Source organism: Euprymna scolopes, chromosome 31 (assembly GCF_053919585.1).
Source record: "Euprymna scolopes isolate OS-2025 chromosome 31, ASM5391958v1, whole genome shotgun sequence".
In the NCBI taxonomy this organism is placed as follows: Eukaryota; Metazoa; Mollusca; class Cephalopoda; order Sepiida; family Sepiolidae; genus Euprymna; species Euprymna scolopes.
Genome location: NC_136512.1, coordinates 32,645,828 through 32,667,827, shown reverse-complemented (window position 1 = coordinate 32,667,827; position 22,000 = coordinate 32,645,828). Strand labels below are relative to the sequence as shown.

Below are 22,000 nucleotides of genomic sequence, written 5' to 3'. Positions count from 1 at the left end.
GTTATTTTGTTGCTGAGCGGGTTTGTCGGGGATATGTACATCGAGGTTGCATAAGTGCAACAAGCTCATCAAAGCGCATTCCATCGAAATACTTATAAAACAGGCACTGAAATACAACATTGCAGCGATAGGACAGGGGTTAGAGCTTAGTTGACAAAGTGGGACCTATTATTTATTTCAGTTTTGATGAAAATGCATGATATGATCATAAGAAATCATAAATACTATATTTTAAGATCAAACATGATATCTTCATTTCTATGATCTTGCACTAACGATCTGGTGGTCAATGGCTGACAGGCATTGTGTATCCATGTGCTCGAATATGTATATATTTTTACATATATGGATATCATTGTTTATATATTTTTTTTCATTTTTTTTTTTCTTTGAAGATCGTAATGCTGGGTATGGGGTAGCCAAACCAGCTGTCAATATTCCTCTGCTTTTTATTGAAACCAACCGAAAGCTCTTTTTAGTATCCTCGCTGTTTCTTTTAAGTGCATTTGTCTGGATCTCTTTTGCATTTTGTTTACCAGAAATATTAGTTAGGTAGGACTTCAGGTTCTTCTCCATAAGCCCTAGAGCACCTATAATAACTGATATGATTGATATCTCCCTAAGATTCCAGTTTTTCTTCATATGCATGAGACCTTAATATTTGGTCTGTTTCTCTCTTTCAGCTCTCTTCAGACCTCCATCATTAGGGACACTCACTTCAACCAAGGTTGCCACTCTTTCTGACATTCCATATAACTGTGTGTGTGTGTGTGTGTGTGTTTGTATATATTTGTATATATAAGCGGCATTCCAAAAGTAATGCCTCATAGTTTCTATTCCGTCCGAATTGATAAGCGGGGTTTGCAAATTGTATTGTCACAGTGATTGAACTTGTGCATTTATGACCTAAAGTTTCATTTTTCTGTTGCAGATATTGATGGTTTAAGATTCTGTTGCAGATATTGACGCTGTAAGACTCTAAGAAAGCAATCTCTGGCATAGACATGCATCAGAAGCCAGAGGTGCATCATTGAATTCCTGGCAAAAGTGCATTAAGAATGGTAGTGACTATGTAGAAAAAAAAAGTAAATAAATAAATCTTGGAGAACAAAAGACTGCTCGTTTTAATGGTACCACTCCCATCTTCGTCCTGTAAGAGCTCTTTTTGAGTTAAAAAAGATACTTTACTTTTGGAATTATCCTCATATATACATATATATATAGGTAAGAACATTAACCTTGCTTCACGCTAGTCATGGTAGCATATATTTTCTCCCCTCTAAAATTGAAAATGGTCTTGTACCTTTTTAATTTTTTAATTTTCTTGCCTGAGGAGATCAGTTAGGATAGAAACGGTCTGCACATCGTAGCAAGATATGATTATATTTATATAAAGAAAATTAAAAATTATACTTTGCTCTCTTTGACTGAACACTATCAACGACCCTTGTTGAAATGTAATTATTCTTAATTTTTGGATATCTTTCAACCTGGAATATATATATATATATATATATATATATATATACACACACACACACACATATGATTGTGATAAAAGAAAAGAAAAATATGTATGAAAACGTAACAGTATGTGTTGGGGTAGGAGGATATATAGTTTCTTATTCAATCATGCCAACACCGAGTCTTACTGTTAGTGTGTTGTGTGTGTACATATATATATATATATATATATATATATATATATATATATATATATAAGCACACCCATGCCAATATAGTTATCTCTATATTATATAAAAGGAATTTTGTGTGTGCGAGTCTGTTCCTTATTGACTCCAAAACAACTGGACCGATTTAAAAAAAATTTTTTTGCACAAATGTACTTTATGTATCTGACAGTGTTCGTAAATAGGTTTTGTATCGGAATATCTTCGATAAGTATCAATAATAAAAAAAAATCCGATGAAAGAACGAGCAGGCGATTTTACCTTATACAGCCTAACATCACAAGTACAATTGAGAAGTTTTATTACCACACAAGCAGAAAGGCTCAACATATAAAATCAACAGTAGGTTCTTTGATATGACGGGTGCCTTTGAAATGAATGTTTCTGTTTAGAGCACGATTGAACCATGATATTTGACTTTTGCATGTTAAACTTTAATTCAAGCCATTATATATAAAAGTAATTTTATAAAATCAACAGTAGGTTCTCTACAGTGCAATGTATACTACAATGAATTTGGACTGTCACTGCAGAGAGACATATAAAGCTTCCTCCTGGTGCACCAGGATTTGATTCAATCGATTTGATTAAAAAATGGGCAATTTTACTGATTTCGATGACAGAAAAAATATGAGTGTAAAACATTCGTTGATCATCATTCAATCTCGGGCAACGTTGGATACCCTTGCCAGTACATATAAACATGTGCATGGATGGGTTATATATATTTACTAGCCTGGGTGCTCGGCGTTGCCTGGGTGTTTAGAGGTGTGTGTTGAGCAAAAAAAAAAAAACAAAGTGGTAGTAGGCAGGCAGGTTTGAACCGGTACCGGAAAAGAATATGGGGGGGGGGGAAGTGACGTCTTTGCCGTTGCATCCATCCCTAAACCGGAAGTGTTGAATGTTTAAATTAAAGCTAGTTAGTCGAAAAGGGGGGATGACTTTCAAAAAAAAGGACCCTCCTTGTAGAAAAGTGTCCAGTTGGGGATGAAGGAATTAATGTTTTTAGCCAATTTTTTTGATATTTGTCCTCTGAAGAGTCAAGTTTCAAAACGATACTGATCTCGTGGAAGTCAGTCACCTCTGTCGAAAGTTTTAGGCATGCATACATACATACATTTAAGCATGCACACATAAATTTAAGCATGCATACATACATACATACATTTAAACAGACAGGTGAGATTTATATTATAAATGATTATTTCCACAGTTAATGTTGCAGCTCACACAAGCCATGAAAGCCAACAAAGCAGAAATCTAACACTGTAGTTTCGCCTTCATTTGGGCTCATCAGTCGAACACATCCAAACTTTGGATTCAAAATCCGAATCTCTTGCAATGCGAGGCGAGTACTCTGCCACTTGAGCAACTGTGACACACAAGAACGTCTATTAACTTACGTATATCAAGCAAACCATGACAAAATCTGACTATGGAATGTACCTACGCCGTCTCAAACTAAGGGTGTAGTCATCCAATCACTAAGAACCCAAGCCTATGTCTCACAAGTGGGTATGTTTACACTCGCTAGGATGACGTCACCCAACGAGCTGAGGTGTTTGACTGTGGAAATTATCATATGGTCTCTCACGTTCTGAAAATTCTTATATACATGTTGATTTGGCATCAAATAACCTGAAAAGGCAGTAAAACAGCTAACTAAACTATATATGGTGTTGCCAGGATTGAATAAGAAACTGTGTATCCTCATGCTCCAAAAATGTTTTTTATACATATTTTTAAACTTTTTTTTTTTTGTCATTCACTGAAATAATCTTTATGGGGATAAAACACATAAGATTTGTGTAGCTTAATTAATTACCATACATTTTCATCATTTACTACCGAGCTTTACTCACATATTGAGCACTATTGAGGTAAATACTAAAAATTAATACATAAAACTTTATGAGGATATATATTTTATGTAAGCACACACAACTATATATCTATATAATAATATGATAGCGTGTGTTATTTTCTGTGTCGTTTAATTGTCATTTATTCCATTTCTTGTCATAAATAATTTTACCAAGAATTCTTCATAAGTTTTGGTTTCGGTTTCGATTATAGCTGATGGCACTCAAGTCATTTAATTTTTAAAAAATAATTTTACTAAGAATTCTTCATATTTTTGGTTTCGGTTTTGATTATGGCTGAAGGAATTCAAATTATATATATATATATATATATATATATGAACAAATGATTAATAAAACATGTTAAAAGACATCTTGAAAAAGAGTTAAAAACATATTTAATTTTAAAAAAGGAAGCACAAGATAAGTGGATAGTCCTTAATCCGCGGAGTTTCGAAGAAATACTCTCCTTCTCATCATATATATATATATTTTTTTTTTCATAAGTTTTTATTTCGGTTTCGATTCAAGCTAATGCACCCAGGTCACATGGATATATTTTTTTTATTTTTGAAATCGCAACTTTATAATATATAAAAATCGTTAGAACATTAACTCTATAATAATATATACAAAATTTGCAAGAATTAAAATATTAGATTTAAGTGTACTTTACAACCGGGCTTTGCCGGGTGTTTGTGCTAGCTTAGATAAATATTTTTGCAGTTTTAACAAAAAAGCTATAATAATATCAGTGTCTCCATTTACACTGAACATCTAAAGAATGCCAACATCAATATATTACATATTAATGAGTCCCCTGTGGAATTTCCACAAGTCCTGCGGGTATATATATATATATATATATATATATATATATATATATATATGTTAATTCACTGCCCGTATAGCGCAACGGTTAGAAGCTTTGACTATCGTTTGGATGATCGGGTTTCGATCCTGGCTTGAGATAGTTGCTGGTCTTGCCGCACTGACGAGCTGTGAAACAGCGAAACAGTACTGTATGTGGATGACTATAGATAGAAAGGGTAAGAGATTAATAATTGTGGAATTATCAATTATAGGATGGAAACATAAAATCAAATTTATTATAGGATAGAAACATAAAATCAAATTTATGTTTCCCCCTATGAAAACTTAATTGATAATTTCACAATTATGCTCTCACCCTTTCTATTTATATAGCTCTAGGTAATTACACCTATTGAGCTTTTCATAACCGCAATGCTCTAAGCACAGCACCTTAAATATAGGCTTTGCTCATTTAGACCCTGTCTATTACATTCTACAATATATATATATATATATATATATATATATATATATATATATATATATATATATATATACATACATACACACACACATACTAGGCATCTGGAAATGACTTATATATCATACATTATGACCATGTAATCCCTACAGTCACCTACCTTGAAAATGCTGCTGTCAAACCTGACATAGTTGTATGGAATAAGTCAGAGAGTTGCAACCTTGTTTGAAGTGAGTGTCCCTAATGATGGAGGTCTGAAAAGAGCTGAAAGGGACAGACAGACCAAATATCAAGGTCTCACGTATGATATGAAAAGAAACTGGAATCCTAGGGAGATATCAATCATACCAGTTATTATAGGTGCCACAGAGATTATGAAGAAGAACTTGAAGTCCTACCTAACTAATATTCCTGGTGAACTAAGTGCAAAAGAGATGAAGACAATTGCACTTAAGAGAACAACAAGGATACTAAAATGAGCTCTCGGTTGGTTTCAATAAAAAGCAGGGCAATATTGGCAGCTTGTTTGGCTGCCCCATACCCAGCGTTACAATTTTCAAAGGGGGGAAAGCTTCAATGGCGTTTGCCATTGTTCGGTTGTAAAATACACTTAAAGTATATTTTAATTCATGCAGATTTTTTATTATTATTATAAAGCCAATACAATATTCATTATTATATTGTACCCAATATATAGTAGTGAATTCAAAAGTAAAAAAGTAAAGAATATGATTTTGGTGCGATCAGTTAGAATCAAAGCCAAAACATATAGTGCTTCAGCCTTAGTCATTACCATTTGAGCTATCGCCAAACGGATAAAAAAATGTTGAAATTTAACTGACTTTGACATATAAATGTATATTTGCATATGTGTACGAGAGCAGTTTAAGTTGACTTGCACCTGCCAAGTTCCAGGTTTTTTTTTCAATATGTCTATATCAATGTGCATGCAATGTATAAGAATAATAAATCAAACCCCAAGTTAATAAAATGTCATGGTGTATATTTGCACTTATTTCCGCTAACGAGACCTGTGAAAATTCCACAGCGGAATCTTTCACATGTAATATATTGCTGCTGGGAATTTTATGGACGTTCAGCATGAATGGAGACCCCCTCCCCCCTTCCGCGATATTATTGTAGCCCTTTTGTTAAAAACTTTAAAACTATTTATCTAAGTAATCTGGTTAATGTGGTGCCAGAACATATCTGGTCATTACGGTTTAGCTCCAATGTCCTTATAGGAGTCTGTGATATATTTACATTGTATGGATGCCCAGAGCAAATGGAAAGCCACGATATCATTATACCATCTTTAGGCAGAACAGATACTACCTTTGGATCCTAACCAGAATACCAAGAAAGTATATTTTAGTTTCACATATGGCCCAAAAGCAACATCATTTTAAAAAAAAAAATTTTTTTCTTTTATATTACGTCTTTGGTGATCGGGAGATCCTATTTATTAAAAAGGAGCATAAAAGGTGATAACATACTTACAAACATTAAATTAGCATATCTATATATTAATAATTTAATGTTTGTAGTATGTTATCTTCTATCCTTCTTTTTAATAAATAGGATCTCCCGATCGAATAATTTATAATCTGGAAATGTATGACACACGTATGTACCACATTATCAATATAAAGATAATCCAATTTCAGAGCTATGTACTAAAATATAGTTAGAAAATAATAAAATTGAACTATTTCGTAAGCCAATGTCTTCCCATCAATCTGATGCTAACCCTAATCTGGCCCTAATCCATTATATAAGTATGTTAAAGATCGGAGATTGACCTCAATAGCGATTATGTGTGACGATGACCTTTTGTTCTTTTTTTTTCTGCATACAACATCGGCACCTGCTTGTCTCTCTGGATTTCACAAATGAGGCCATCTGGTCCACAATCTTGAAAATTGAACCATTTTAATCTTTGCTTAATAATTAACCCAAATACTCGGTTACTTTGTGGTGGTGTGGCCGTCGGCTCTCAACACATGTCTAAGCCATCTGAGTCCCCCATTTTGCTCTCACTCCGCATGATGCTGTAGCACCTTCGGATGTCATTGTTACAGGGTTACTCCTGTGACAGAGTAGAGCATTATAGTTTTATGTTAGAGTGATATCATTAACGTTAGTGTTTAAAAAAAGCCACTCGAGGATACGGGTTAATGAATGTAAGATGGTAGTGTAGTAACCGTTAATGGTGTAAATTGGGTAGAATTAGATTATTTATGGGGACAACTCAACAAAAATGTCTTTACATTGGATTTGAAGGCTACCCTGTTGTAATCAACCGGGAAGCAGGCCAATGGAACAGTGTTCTACATGCAGGCAGTTCTGGGAAAGAAGCTTTGCTTATGGAATCTGCATTTACATTTAGGCACAGTTAGAGTACAAGAAATCGTATATAGTGGTTGTAACTAGTCAAGTGTTTTTTTTTGTTTTTTTTTGTGAAAGTTTGGCAAGCGGAACCAGAGATTTGAGTTTAGTCAAGCACTTGCCATGAAAATAACCATTCTCTCACTTTGCCCTCATTTCACAGAATAATTTTCCCGGTGGATTAATTTGCAAAAAAAAAAAAAATTAAAAAATAATAATGATAATGTTCATCAAATTTTGTCTGTTTGTTTACAATGTCATGTCAGCTGATATTTGGGCTTTATGATGAATGCCCTGGAAAAGTCACTTCTGATTAATGTTTAGTTTTAAAATATGCAAACGAAGAAATGATTTGCATAGATTTTAAATGGTACCTCTCCTTTTATTGTAAAGTCAACTCATTAATAAGAAAAAAATAGAATGGTGAGGTATACCCGGGCTTGAACAGGGGATCATTCGATCTGTAGTCGAATGCTCTTCCACTAAGCTATATCTCCAGATTATAATTAATCTGTTTTTTAAGAAGAAATGATTTGCTCAAATTTTATTATCTCCCTTGCCGATGTAACGCAAAAATATTCTTCTATAAAAATTCATTTTCTATCTATGAGAGAAAAGCTATTTTCAAGATCAGATTTTTTTTATTTTCAACATGGATGAATTTCTGTACAAAACATATCTAAGAACACTGCCAGACATATAAATTAGGTTTGTGTGAAATTTGCAAAAGATATGATCAACTATATTTTGGAACCTATGAGGAAGTAACTCAAGCGCGCGCGCACACACACACACACTGACTTTTATATAGTAGATATATATATAAACGGCGGCTGTGTGCATGTCTAGCTAAAAAAAAAAAATCTAAAACAAACCACTACAAAATTAGTATTTTCTTGATCAGTGTTGGCCCACAGGAATAGTATTTAAAATTTTAAAATCATTTGTGGTCAGCTGACCTAGGTTTTGTTAAGAGAGCTTGATTTTTTTCATCCATTTTACTTACTAAAGGGAAATAACCGATTTTTTTTATCAAAGAGTTAATTCTCTTATGCTTACCAATTGCTCAAGGAATCTAAATACAGGAGAATTGTATGTGCTAGAGAGGAATGAGTTGGACATAGGAGAATCTGGGAGACTGGAGAGGGGGAAAGAGAGGATGAAGAGAGATAAGTAGAGAAATAACTTTTTATAGAAACAGAACATACAATGGAATAATTCATGGCGGTTTCTACCATGCAAGGTAGGTATAGGATCTAGAACAGTTTTGCATTCACCCATGTGGGATTTGGTCCACTATGAGAAAGGATGCTTTCATTTCCTTATCTTTGGGTTTCTCCGTCCAAGGGGAAGTAACCTACTGGAGTCTTAACAACCAGCGTTTTTCTGTTATTCCCCTACATGCTTATCCTAGTGCATTAACTTCTCAAAACTAGGCCTGGCCCTTGTGTTTAACTTTCTGGCAAGGAGGTAAATAATATATATGGATGATGGGAAATGAGATGACTAAAAAACGTGCCACCACATCCGACAAAGAAAACTACAGGAAAATAAAGAAAATAATAAACTGAGATAATGGGTTAAGATTAGTAAGGCCTTTCTGATCCTTGTTAATTACATACCTCTCATTGTTTTCTGGTTTATCGTTGACGTAGGCATGCGTAGGCATTAACTGATAAGACTATAAGAACTACCTGGAATCAACAACAACAAAAAAAAAAAAAAATGAAAAATATTCAATCATTTTTTTTACTCCCAATCAGTAAATGCTTTGGATATTTTGCCATTGTACAATTTGTTAACAAGTTTCGTAATTTACATTCTTTTATTAATAAGATCAATCTCCAGTCAAGGTTGCTCCCACCCCTCACTGGTTACTGTTATTTGCTTGATAGTTAAGCCAAATTCAGTGATATCCTTTTTGGATGTTTGCCAGGTGGATTTAATCCACATCTTGTGATGGTGAGTTGGCCAAATAGACTCCAAATTTAACTATCCCCCTCTTAACTTTTCTCTCTTCTTTTTTTCTTTCTTTTTTTCTTCTTTTCTTTTTTCTTTTCTTTTGATTTTTTTTTCATTTTCTTTTTCCGTTTTTCTTTTTTGTATTTTCATTTTTGTATTTTTTCCCCCATTTTCTCTGTTTTCCTTTTCTTTCCATTTTCGTTTCTTTTTTCCTTTCTCCCTTGCCCCTTTCTTCTTTCTTTCTTTTGCTTTCTTTTTTCTTTCCTTTGTTTTTTCTTTTTCTTTCCCGTTTCTTTCTTTCCTTTTCTTTTTTCCCCTTCCCTTCTGTTTCCTTCCCTTTTTTTCTTTTTCTTTCCTTTCTTTTTTTCTTTTTCTTTCCTTTTCTAAGCAAAATCATAATTGTTGATATATCAAATAACTTATAAACATATTTGTTCTACTGATAACAATTTTACTAATGGATCGAATATATACCAATTTTATTATTTGTTTTTATATAATCTTAACTGGAGATTAATCTCATTAATGAAATTCACATTAAAAATGTAGATCAGGTTTAATCAATAATGATGACCAATGGATAAAAACAAAAATTAAATCTCCTTTGATTTGACTATGGATGCCCTATGATGCATCCGATCTTGTACATGTACTCTCTAAAATATATTTGATAACGCAGGTATCGACCTATATAGAGCTGATGTATTAGCTATAATAATGGATTCCAATAAGATCAAGGAAAAAAAGTTTAAAAAAAGTTATACATATGGAAATGAAAAAATAGGCGTAAGAGTAGACATACTGGCTAATATGAAATAACTTAAATAATTAAATTCATGAGTCAGATTTAAATAAAAACACCAACCCAATAAACGTAAAACCAAAGTCCAATCACTCACCCAGTCAGTTACAAAACAAATTAACTCTATCGAATGTACACTTAGCAATTACTCCTGCAACGAAAATGTATTTACAACAGCAAGCAACATTTACAACACTGTTTTAAAAAAATAGTGGGTACCATAATATTGAAATTAAATACAAGTAACAGGATACCAACTATTGTAATAAAATTAAAAATAGAAGGAAAAGAAACATAATCTGGTTTACACTAAAATCTAAACTCTACAAGAAATTCCTAAATCTCATCGAAAAACATTTCTCTGTAACTAATCCCTTGCACAAAATAATCAATAAAAATGACCTAAAACTGTTGTACAGTTGCTGTGAAAATTTAGAAATGATAATTAAAACATACAATAATCTATAAGATAAATCTCACCTGTCCGTTTAAATGTATGTATGTATGTATGTTTTATGTCTGCCTAAAACTTTCGACAGAAGCGATGGATTTTCACAAGATCGGTATCGTTTTGAAGCTCAACCCTTTGGACGACAAAATTGGCCAAAAACATTAATTGCTTCACCCTCAACTGGGCACTTTTCTACAAAGAGGGAGTCGGTTTTTTTTCACCAATATTTTTTAAAGTCATTCTCTCTTTTTGATTAACTAGCCTTAATTTAAACCTTTGCCACTTCCAGTTTGGTGATTGGACGAAATGGCAAAGACGTCACATTTTTTTTTTTTTTCACATTCTTTTCCTACTTCGCAGTATGGGTTCAAGCCCGCCTGCCTACTACCACATTTTTTTTTTTTTTTTTTTTTTTTTGCTCAACACATACCTCCAAACACCTGGGCAACGCTAGGTACCCAGGCTAGTAAAATAATAAAGGAGAGCAGTAGACAAAAAAAAAAAAAAAACGTGTAAAAGTGTCCAATAAAATAATACTAAAAAGAACAAGATGTATGATGTAGGTATAATCTCCCTAGACTTTTAAACCAGATATTATGACCATAAAAGGACATTTAATAAAAAAAAAAAAAACACTGAATAAAAGCGACATTATCAACCCATTGCTGGGAGCTCCAAGACAATGGACACTTGCCACTAGCTGAGTGGAAAAATAATGCAATAGGCCAGTATATATAGAAATTTAGATGACCTGTGTAGATTACCCAAATGAGAAATTCGAAAGTATAAATTTTGAAGACTGCCAAAACCTATTAAACTGTAGAAGTGAAATAGTAAACAATATAAACTTTAGAATAACAATATATAAGTAAAATAAATAAAAATTATTAAGTAATAAAAAAGATTAAAATAAACTTAACACCTAAAATAGAACAAAAAGTACTCCACACATGTTAAAATAAGTTCGCAAATGTAAAAATACACAGTGGCTGGGAGATTTATAAATTTTGGTTTTCCTGGTAATTTTGATATCAATTAAGTTTTCAATGCCTCTGTTCAGTCTCAAGCAATTATGGATACCCAATGTAATTGTGAGGCAAAGGTTGCGTAATCCACATCCACACCTTCTTAATCAGCACTGCTTGAGTCCAATGGCAATGAGAAGTCCAGGATGACTGAAAAACAATACCAAGATAAGCGGAGAGTATGTACAGCACCTGAAAGTCCCAAATGGTCACCCATTTTAGTACTAACCAGTCTCAGTGTTGCTTAACTTTGGTGATCTAATGGGAACCAGTGTGTCAACATGATTATGCAGTATGTAACAGTTAATTAAGTTTTAAATAAGAGCAAACAAATAAAAAAAACAATTAAAATAATTTGGCATCGGAAAAAAGAGTACAATTTTTCTGATACTGATACCCGGAAAAATTTGATTTCTGATTCCAGATTTCAAATAATGGTCCCAACACCATATCTCAGTTCCATGCATTAGCCTGATGAGTCCTCATGTTAATGAAACGCATAAATTCTGTCGCTTAATCGCCACATATATTTTCATAACATAGAAGGGTTGTTCCATAAGTAAGGCGTCCTATTTTAACTCAAAAACTAAAACGTTGAAGAGCTATGAAGATGAAAGTCATGCCATTAAAACGAGCAACCTTTTGTGCCCCAGAATTTATTTTACTACATAGTCACCACCATTCTCCATGCACTTTGGTCAGCGATGAATGATGCCTCTGTCGTAAGAGTCTGGAACACACTTTGTCACACTCATCGACACTCTGAAATCAATGAACCCATTTCCTAACTATGCTGACATTTACTGCATCAGCTTTGTAAGCGTTCAATCGGCGCTGATAAATGTTGATCAGTTCAGTTTTTTTCTGCATGGAGGAATTCAGTGACGTATCTCTGCTTCAGATGCATCTCCATGACAGGGCTTGTTTTCTCAGTCTCACATTGCCAGTATTTGCCATAGTGATAAAACTTTCAGGTTGTGAATGCATAAGTTCAGTCATCATAAAAATGCAATTTGCAATCCCCATAAATTCATTCAAGCGAAATAAAAAAACAAATATAGGAGGCATTACTTTTGGAATAAACCTCATATATATAATCTGCTTTGTCTGTTTCTCTGTGAAGATGAGAGGAAGGATGGAAGCAGAGATAAGAATGACTTTGGTTTAGAACGAATATGCAGTTGGAATTTCTAATAACAACCCCCCAAAAACAGAACCATTGGTAAGATTTTGCATAAAAGTAGGTGGGGGAGGGAGGAGTCTATGGAATTTGAAGATGGAGGAGGAAGGACAGAAAAGTATGCGAAAATAATAAATTAAATGCTGTATATGTCCTGTTTACTTGTAAGCTTTCGCATAAACAGAATATATATACACATATCTATGTAGAAGTGTTGGGACGATTAATCGGAATCAAGAATCGGAAAAATCGGAGCTTTTTGGTGTATCGGTATCGGAAAAATTTGAGCCTATTTTCCAATGTCCAAACCGATTCCTTAAATTATCGTTTTTATTTGATTTTGTTTAAGAAACATCTTCCACTGCTTGTAGTAATAATAAAATAATAAAGATTTATTGATTTTAAACTTACAGTAAGATTAAAATCTATAGATCACCCCCCCCACCCCCCTCCTCCTTACAAGTGTGATTTTACGTTTGAGAAAATATAAGCACATTTAATACGTGTTTTTACGATAATCGGAACAAAATAACACTTTTATATTTAAATATTTAGACATTTATAAAAAAAAATCGGAATCGGTAATTTGTATCGGAATCGGAAATTTAGTACAGAATCGGTAATTGTATTGGTATTGGGAAAGAATATTGGACTCGTCCCATCCATCACTAATATGTAGATTATAAAATAAAAAAGATCGGATATACCAACGCAATACAATCAACTTGATACATATAAGCTGAATTTACCCAGTGTTGCTCGTTGGTTGAACACTGTATGGACACTATGTTCATTTAATGACTGTATGTACATTTCCCTTTATTTTATGGCTGTCTCGAGTTTTTTTTTTTTTTTTTTTGTAATTTTTTTTTTTTTTAATTTTAATGGGAGGGGATGTTTGTATTTTTTTTTTATATCATTGTCTTAATTTATTATTTCTGGTTTCCGTGGAAGCGCATAATTCGTTCAAGATCAAAGTGTAGTATCTTTTCTTCAGATGCTGCACTTCCATTTCTTGTTCTCTTTCGGTAGGGGAGAAATCCTTCACGACTGAGACAATTTTAATTTTTGTACCTTTTCTCCACGTTAAAAAACGACCCTGGTATCTAACTCTGTCCCGTGGGGAGGCATAGTAAATAGGTACATTAGTTATGTATACAGTAGAACCCTGGGATACGGTATTAAAAATTAGTAACAAAATACAGTACAGTATAGAATACACATGTATATAATCAAATAACATTATAAATAACAGTGTAAGATGGGGAAAATATCGTAACCAGGGTTCGAAAAAACATAGTATTCCACATCGTAACTTGAAAAAATCGTATCATGGGGCCACCGGATCCCGGGATTCTACGGTATATGATATTTATCTAAAAAAAAAAATATTATAGCCTTTTTTAAAAATTAAAATTGAGCCTCTTTATGGAATTAAGAAAAAGCGGTCAACTTTTGCGCAAATGCAGCATTCCAACTTCCGGTCATTGAATACTCTGTTTACTTTGTATGATTACTAACTTGCCATTCATATGCACAATCTGCCGTAATTACCACTTCCTACTGTTGGTTGTGTACATGAAACATTAGTATCTGTAGGTATAAAATATATATATATATATATATATATATATATATATATATATATATATATATATAATTATTAATTTTTATTAAGCATTTGAATGTTTTTTTAATTCATATATCTATTAAATATTTTTTACATGCATAAAAGTTTAAAAAATTGATAAAAAATATTTAATAGATATTTGAATAAATAAAAAACATTCAAATGTTTAATAAATTAATTAATAATTATAAATATTAACGTACTATAATGTAAACAATGGGCAGATAACTGCTCTCAAAAGCGCTCACTCTCAGGGAGTGAAAAGAAAAATACCACAGAAATCGCTAATAAAAAAATAAATAAATCTACAATCTTATAAGCAGGATTTTATGTTTTTATCTATTTATTTATTTTGATAATGTTCTTGATGTAGTGAGCAAATATTTTATGTTTTTATTGGCATATTATGCCTGTGTTCTTATTTCTAGCACTTTCGATATTCATAATCGTCATCAGGAGTATTTTTTTGTTTTGTTTTAGAAATGTTTGTTGTTTTCTTTTTTTGTTTGTGATTTTAATAATTTCCTTAAATGTTTTGGCAGGGAAAAATAGTGTAGTTGAGTCTTTTCTTTTTTTATTATTTTTTAAATTTTTGTACTTATGTATTATATTGCTTATTTCTTTACTTGTGTATTAATTGAATTTGTTTTTAATTATGGAATACGTTTAATATCGGTACCAAAATGTATTTTGTTGTATTAGGTTGATCATAGAAAACTTAAGCAGAGTGTTCAATTATTAAGAAAACTAGCAAGCCGCCTGGCGTTGACCGGTCGTAACATACACTTAAATATATTTTATTCATGCAGATAAGCTATTTATTAATATAAGACAATTTTCTATTGATTATTATATTGTACCTCATCTAAAAGTGAGATCAAAATTTAAAAAAATAAGTCTTTGGTACTATCAGCTAGAATCGAAACCAAAACACACAACTCTCTACCCTCATTCATTAACTTCTGAGCCACGCTCATATTAGTGGCCTAGCAAGGCCACAGTGGAGACAACCGAAGCAGCAAAACTAAAGCTGATTTGCCAGGACACTATATATACAACAGTAGACAAATTTAGGCATATTTTATTGCTTTGAAAATATAGGTTCTTTTTTTTTTACCGATTGTCATAAAATGTTAATCATAGAATAGTATTATAATCTTCAAAAGCCTGCAAATTTTCGTATAATTTTGTCCAATAGAATCAAAGATATGAACACTTCAATATACAGTTTGGTTACCAGTATATGTCCATATATATATATATATATATATATATATATATATATATATATATATATATATATTATCAAATAATCCTTATACACTGTAAAATTCACTTTATGTATGAAAACCAAAGAGGGGAGATATAACATATGAAAAATATTTGGAATCAAGTCTTCTTTTGCTGTTATTTCAGATCATTTTAAACCATAGCAAGTTTTAGTCTCCCCTCCATCGAGGCCAGTGGTTTTGGTGAAATATCAGATATTTTGTAATTCCTATGCAAAACTAGGAGAACAAATGGCTTAAATTGAAACATTCTTTGGCTGTAAAAAAAGTGCCAAAAATAGCCCCTGGAGAATGCATGATTGCCTTAGTGTGCGATCTTAAAGGCAAGTGTCCCATAGTCTACTACATAATTCAGATCATTAGCTTTCCAACGAGCCCTGATTTGTTAAATTCTGATTAGTAGTCGGTGAGATTTGGAACTTATAATATTGCCAAAAAAGGTGGTATGCATCTATATATATTAGAGATGGGACGATTCCAATATTTTTCCCGATTCCGATACAATTACCGATTCTGTACTAAATTCCCGATTCCAATACAATTACCGATTCTGATTCCAATTCTTTATATATTTCTAAATATTTAACTATTGTCTTGTCAGGATTATATAGTAAAAACACGTATTAAATATATTTTCTCGGAACGTAAAAAACACTTGTGGAGGTGATTTGTAGCTTTTATTTTTACTAGTAGCTTAAAATTAATAAAAAATTTTTTATTATTATTACAACCAGCAGTGGAAGATTTGGTTTCAAACAAAATCAAATAAAAAAGATAAAGGAATCGTTTTTGGCATCAGGAAAATAGACACACATTTTTCCGATTCCGATACCACCAAAAGTTCCGATTTTTTCGATTCCGATTCTAAATATTGAAATGCTCATATCTTGGGTTCTATGGGACGAAACTACGTGAAAATTTTCCGGCTTTTTAAAGATTATTATACTAGTCTATGGTTAAAATTTTATGATTATTTCTAAAAAAAAGAACTTATAATTTCAAATCAATAAAATATGCCCAAATTTGCCTACATTTGTATATATAGTGTCCTGGCAGGCTAGCTTTAGTTTTGCTGCTTTGCGATGAATTTTGCTTTCTGAACATTATATATATTGGTGCTTATTAAAATAGTCGATAGATCGATTTTTTTAAATATGTGGTTTTAAGCAAAAACTACAGTATTAACTTAATTGTCATGTCAAAAACAGTAATATATCAAAAAATTAAGAAAATTAAAAAGTAATTTTTACAGAAAATTGGGGGAATTACATTTTCTCTAGATGTTAAAACCTTGAAGATTGCGAATACAGGGGAATACTTATCTCCCATTCCGCAACTGTAATGGCCGACGTTTTGTTTTAGCCAAATAGCGGTAGACTTTTGTTTTTACTACACACAATAACGCTTGTTCTACTCAATGAATTTTTTGTAATTTCTGGATATATTACTATTTTCGACAATTAAGTACTATTTTTAAAAATATTTGAATACTAACCACATATTTTAAATAATCGATCCCTCGACTCTATCCTAACAAGCACCTATATATATGTTCACTATATATTTACTTTTTTTTTTTTTTGTGCTTATACATTATTGGAACGAAATTTTGTAATTGATAAATTAAGTTTTCAGATAAAAAACAATGGTTTCAACTGATTTTTTATTTTATTTTATTTATTTATTTATTTATTTTTTTGTCAATTCTAAAAAGTTACAATGGTAGCTTCCAAATTATGCAGTCGAAATTACCGGAATATTACTGAATTATTAAATAAAAAAAAAACAACTTTAATCGTGTTATCAGGTGAAAAATTGCCGCCATCTTTGTATAATTCGAACAGAAAAATTACCTCCCTTTTGAACTCTCCTGTGCTTTACGATCATTTTCATGAAATTCTATTTTTTATTTTCTTTAATAAAAAATTTTCTACCATATCGATTTTCGTAATTTTTGGATATAATCATCTTAAAAACACGAGGAATACGTAGATGTCATTATTTTCATGTGAAATTCAGTTTTACGATTTCCGAAAATCTCGTCTCAATTCTGTAGAAGCGCCTTTTTTTTTTTAATCATCATCAGTGCTCGTGTACTATTGTATATTGCACTTAAGGGAACGGTGAGGACACTAAAAAGAGCTCTCGGTTGGTTTCAATAAAAAGCGGGGCAATGTTGGCAACTGGTTTGACTGCCTCATACCCAGCATTACAATCTTCAAGGGAAGAAAATTAAAAAAAAAAAAAATAAATAAAATGTATATGAATATTTTTTTTTATCCTTACCATCAAATGATAATAGCTAATAATCTACTTGCACCCAGAAAATCGTATATATACTTAGCAGGCATATTGCTACCAAGTGATGATGAGTATTAGCTTAGAGTTTATCGATCTGATATACCAGAAATAAATGAAGATTGTGATGCGTTTTCTGGTTGGGATTATTAGGATGGGGAGGACGGGATGAATGAAGCGGATGGGGGCATGTGTGAGAGGGAGGGAGGGTTAAGCAATATAAGAGATAGGTTAAAAACCTACGAACATAGAGAGGGAGACGTGGGTATTTGTATGAGAGACAGAGAGAGAGAGAGAGAGAGAGAGAGAGAGAGAAGTGATAAATAGTATTTTTGAAGAGGTGTTAAGAGGGGGAAGTTGTTTAGTGTTAAAAAAGATCGGGGAGAGAAAGATTGGGAATGGAGAGATTTGTAGTGTTAAGCAGACAGGATGTCAAGAGGGGAAGCATAAAGTATGATTGCTACCCATTTGCTCTCAGATAATAGCTCACACACCCACAGATATGAGGTTGTCTCGGAATCAGAAATCAGGCAAGATATATTATCTGTTAAAAGGATTGGTAACCAAAAAAAAAATTAAATAGCACTCTGTAGATCGAAAACCCACGCCACGGTTCAAAATACAATTTAAAAAGTTGTAAAAATAGTTCAGGTAAGCATTATTACTAGCGGGGTAGGGAGGTGTTAGTGTTAGGGTTGCCAGGTCGATAAATATGCTTAAATATTACGTTTCTGAAGAAGATCGGAGGTTACATCGATGGAAACATTGTGAAAATGACATGAGATGAGAACAGTAGTCCGAAGAATACAAATAATACTTAAATATATTTTAATTTGCACAGATTTCTTAGAACTGCACGTCTGTGGAACTCTGTTCCGTCTGCCTGCTTCTCACCTGACTACAACCTGGATGTCTTCAAGTCCAACGTAAACAAATTCCTGATGAACCGCCCCCTTAAGTAGACATTTTTATTAAACCCCCACACTAACGCACTGTACATGCAATAACCCTTATCCCTGAGTGGCTTCCGGGCCTTGATAAGTGGTGATCACCTTGTAAAAAAAAAAAAAAAAAGATTTCGTATTTGTTATTACGGAGCCAATTCTTTATTGAATATATATATATATATATATATATATATATATATATATATATATATATATATATATACTAGCAAAAGTACCCGTCGTTGACTGGGTTCAAAAACAGCCTACAGAAAATGGATTCTGATTTATGAAAGTATGATAGGTTATGAAAAGGAAGGGTTGTAAAGAGATAGCTTCGAATTTGGGGGTATCAAAACCAAAGCAAAATAGGATGAAAGTAAAAATAAAATAGATACACCCCATAATTTATTATACCATACCTGTTTGAAACACTTATCACAATATTCTGTGGATCTATATTAAAAAAAACCTTGTTAAACTTTGTGACATATTTCCATTCTATGGAGGTCAGGAGTGAACGAACACCCCATAATTTTATTATACCATATTTCTTCAAGCTGAAACATAATTATCACAGTATACTTACGCAGATAGATATGAAAAGTCTTTATTAAAGTTTGTGCCTATTTCCATTCTATGGAGGCCAGGCGTGAACGCAGACCCCACAAGTTTATTATACCATCCCTATTTAAGTTAAAACATACTTATCAAAGTATTATTATGTACATCTATAACACTTGTAAACGTTTTTTTTTTTTTTTTTTTTATTTTTGAATTTTTTATTTCCATACTTTGTGGACCAGGCGCATATGCAGACCCCACAATTTTAATGAATCATCATTATGCCAGATCAAACATACTCATTCCTGTGTCTCGATACATCTTCTATCATTATATGTGATCAGTTTTCTGTAATAGTCAACCATATAGGAGCCTATTTGTGACCAGACACGCACACAGACATTCAGCTTTATATTATAGATATATATATAGCGTGTCAGGGGGGGGGGAGTAAAAAAAAATCAAATGAAGTGCTTGATCGCGGATGTGAGAGCTGAAGACACAAATATTTATTTCAAAACTATATATACATATTTCAAAAGCATACCAGTGGTTTCATTGCGTTGAATCGACCATAAAAGGCTGAATGGAATCAAGGCAAATTTATCAGTGACTTTGAAAGTAGTACTTTGCGTTGTTTCGTCTTTACAAAGTCACTGATGAATTTGCTTTGATTCCATTCAGCCTTTTATGGTTAATTCAATGCAATGAAACCACTGGTACGCCTTTGAAATATGTATATATAGTTTTGAAATAAATATTTGTATTTATTTATATATCATTCAAACACTACTGTATTTGAATATATGGTTAAGTGGCAGTTTTAGTTATTTAGAACTGCTTTAAAGTTTCACCGCTCACTCATTTTCGACCAAATTTCAAATAATTATTACAGTTTCTAGATCACCTCAGCTATATTGTGAAAAATAATTTTCAATTTTCGTTCAGTAAAACAAAAGTTATGATGAATTTAGTGGTGTTCAAACTTGTAAAAAGACGTTAGGAGGTGAGCAACGTTTTTATGACTGGTTTCCATAGCAACCACATCGCTTCAGTGACTAGTGTTGCTACTAATTCACTGCTGTCGCGAAAAGAGAAGTGAAAAGTGAAACAGACAGAATGAAAGAATAAAAGGGAGATAATTGGGGGGATTTTATTGATGCAGACGAGTGCTGCCCATTTTTATTACATATCTGTGTTACATTTATGGGGGCAAAACAATAAGACTGAAATTAAACAAAGAACAAATGAATTTATTAGAAGCTTGGAAAAATCATGGATTATAATAGAAAAATGCGAGCATGAAAAGTAATATGGTTAAGTTTAAACATGGAAAACGACTAGTTGGTAAAACTGGAAAAGAAAAGGACAAGATATTCTAATGAAAAATCTGATAAGTTTATAACTTTAAATATTGCAGCAGCATTAATTTTGTTTAAATTAAATTTAACATTATATAATCAATTCTTAATGCTGCAATATTTTAAGTTATAAATTTATTATTTTTTTTTACTAGAATATCTTGTCCTTTTCTTTTCCAGTTTTAACAACTAGTCGTTTAAACTTAACCATGTTACTTTTTATGCTCGCATTTTTCTATTGTAATACATATAACAAAGCTGAACGTCTGTGTGTGTCTGTACACTAATAGGTTTCTATATGTTTGCTATTATACTAAACTGACCACATACCATGATAAAAGAAGCATCAAGGAGCAAAAATAATTTTCAAGGATGAAAACTGGGTATAGTAAAGTCATTTACATCATGGGGTCATACAATGGTATCTTGGTTTTAATTTGAGTATACGTGCGGAATTTCCGTTTTATGTTAGAAAAGGATTGATTTCAGATCCTTTGATATCTTTGTCGCAGCAGACAATACGCAAGGTCATTGCGTTTATAATTTTAGGTTTCACGTTCGATCACGGCTAAACTAGTTAATAACGTTTTATTTCTTTATTAGAAACGTACTGAAATAAAACTCTTACAGTTTATACATCGACTTCAAACACACTATCGCCCTCAATAAACAACTATACTGTCATTTTTCTCTTTCTGAATGTTAAATATCCTACATAGAGAAAGTTGTTTCAGCTGGTGCGGGAGGAGAATTAAAATTTTACTCGACGGTGTCCGGAATATAAGCGTGGCCTTCGTTATAAGACGTTCTTGATATAAGTCGCCCCGGGCAACCAACCAACCAACCAACCAACCAACCAACCAACCAACCAACCAACCAACCAACCAACACACACACACACACACACACACACACACACACACACACACACACACACACACACAGTTTATTAAAATTGTAGGGTCTTCGTATGTGCCTGGTCCCAAAAGAATGGCAAAAAAGACTAAAACACAAACTTTTACAAGGGTTTTTGATAGAGATGCGCATAAGAATACTTATGATAGTATGTTTCAGCTTGAACAGGGATGGTATAATAACATTGTGGGGTCTGCGTTCGCACCTGATCTTCATAGAATAGAAATATGTCACAAAGTTTAACAAGGATTCACATGAGAATATTGTGATAAGCGTGTTTCAGTTTGAACAGGTGCAGTAGAATAAAATTATGAGGTCTGGCCTTCATAGAATGGTTTTTAACT

The 22,000-nt window shown here is 32.5% G+C and overlaps 1 protein-coding gene and 1 pseudogene across 1 annotated transcript in view; one reads left to right on the top strand and one right to left on the bottom strand.

The window, feature by feature from the left end:
- The window catches only part of LOC145255678 (uncharacterized), a 113,238-nt gene that overhangs the window by 8,946 nt on the left and 82,292 nt on the right, over window positions 1-22,000 (top strand). The window lies entirely within an intron of this gene.
- LOC145255882 (5S ribosomal RNA) lies at window positions 11,656-11,773 on the bottom strand (annotated as a pseudogene).